Source organism: Aythya ferina (genome assembly GCF_964211825.1).
Source record: "Aythya ferina genome assembly, contig: HAP1_SCAFFOLD_151, whole genome shotgun sequence".
In the NCBI taxonomy this organism is placed as follows: domain Eukaryota; kingdom Metazoa; phylum Chordata; class Aves; order Anseriformes; family Anatidae; genus Aythya; species Aythya ferina.
Window position 1 is genome coordinate 108,733 of NW_028181375.1, and position 2,132 is coordinate 110,864.

Here is a 2,132-nt window from a genome sequence, read left to right on the forward strand (position 1 = left end):
AGATAACCCCATAGTAATACCCTCTAGTTTGACATGGCCCATAGTTCTTACAGAACACAATAAAACGCATTGGGGAGCTGGCACACTGCATAAGAGCCTGAGTCAGACATTAGTGGGACGATATGATAAAACAAGTAACTCAACAATGTAGCATTTGCTTACACAATACCAAGGATAGAATAAAATTTGGAATAATCGGTAAAGGAAATTATTCGGGGCAACAGTGGCAAATTGATTTTTCAGAACTCCCTAGAAAAGGGGGGTATCATTATTTACTGGTTCTGACTGACACGTTTTCAGGAAGGCCTGAAGCCTTTCCCTGTCGAACAACCAAAGCAAGAGAAGTGGTTAAAGTCTTGTTAAATGAAATAATACCATGCTTTGGGATTCTAGTAGCAATGTCTTCTGATAGAGTTTCACATTTTTGTGCACAAGTGGTAGACCAGATAAGTAAGATTCTAAAGATAGATTGGCAACTGCATACTCCTTATAGACCACAGGCAAGTGGACAGGTAGAAAAAATGAACCATTTAATTAAACAATAAATAGCTAAAATTGGATAAGAAGCTAATTTGTCATGGCCTCAATCCCTCCCTTTAGCATTACTTGGAATTAGAGTTAAACCTAGAATAAAAGGAAATTTGAGTCCCTTCAAAATCTTATATGGAAGGCCATAGCAATTTCTATTTAGTGGAGAGGACCTAACGCAGTTAGGATCAGAATATTTATATGCTTATATAACTGAACTTCAGAAACAATTAAATAAAGTACATACATTTGTTTTAGGGACCAGGGCTAGAGGGTTGGATCAACCAATCCACCCCTTTAAGCTCGGGGATTATATATATATAAAGACTTTTTCAGGACAACCCGTACAGGAAAAATGGAAGGAAAGTGGATGGGACCATACCAAGTATTACTGACAACACACACCGCCATTAAGATTAAGAAGCAAGCAGCTTGGATCCACAATTCAAGGGTGAAGAAGGCCCCGGCGAGGATATGGACCACCACTCCAATTGGACCAACAAAATTACGGTTTTCCAGATCCTAATGATTGCAGGGGTGCGGTTCTCGGATTTGGGGTGGGCAACTTGGGATGAGAACTTACACCTGACCTTAATACAAACAATTTCTCAAGTAACTAATAAGACGAACTGTTGGGTATGCACCCATCTGCCACAGCATGGGAATAAGGGTGTATCGTTAATTGGGATTCCCTTGCCTGCAAACTTATCTTGGACTAATTTGTGGGAAAACACGTCTTGGGGTCGAAAATATTAAGCAGTTTTGGAACTAGAAGTGAGTAGCTTCATGCCGTTCGAATCCTATTATGTATGTGTACAAAGGTGTAACCCGCCTAAGGGTATAGGAAAACAGCATTGTATAAATACGGATACTACTTATGTGGGAAATCAGACATCTTGTAATTGAACAACTGATATTAGTACGACTAGCGGCTGGGCAAATTCAACCAGCTGGACGGTTCCAGAAGGAAAAGGGTGGTATTGGCTATGCAATGATACAGCCCGTAAGGTCTTGCCTGAGAATTGGAAGGGAACTTGCACTCTTGGAGCGGTAGTCCCCAATATGACAGTACATGATGTAGTGCCTCGAGGTTACTTGAGAAATCATATCCGGAGAATCAGATGAAAAATTAACAATCCATTGGTAGAGAGACACACCCCTTTTCATAGTTTTGTGCGATGGTTTATCCCATGGTTAGGAGTGAGTGAATTGGAAAAGGCAATAGTTAATATTTCTGCAATTATAGAGAAGTTAGAAAACAAAATTCTGGATGCTATAAAGGCTCAACAAGAAGAGATATCTAGTTTATCACAGGTAGTGTTACAAAATCGGATGGCCCTAGACTTGTTACTGGCCACTCAAGGGGGAGTCTGTACAGTAATAAACACAAGTTGTTGTATGTATGTAGATCAGAGTGGAAGGATCTCTACCGACCTGGAAAAAATATGGAAGCAGACCAGGATCCTACATGAGATCAGTAAAGATGATCTTTCATGGAGTTTTAGTGAACTATGGACTAAGTTAACCTCCTGGTTGCCCAATTTCCAATGGTTGAAACAAGTATTCATTGCTCTAATCGTATTAGTAGTGTTAGGAATATTTGT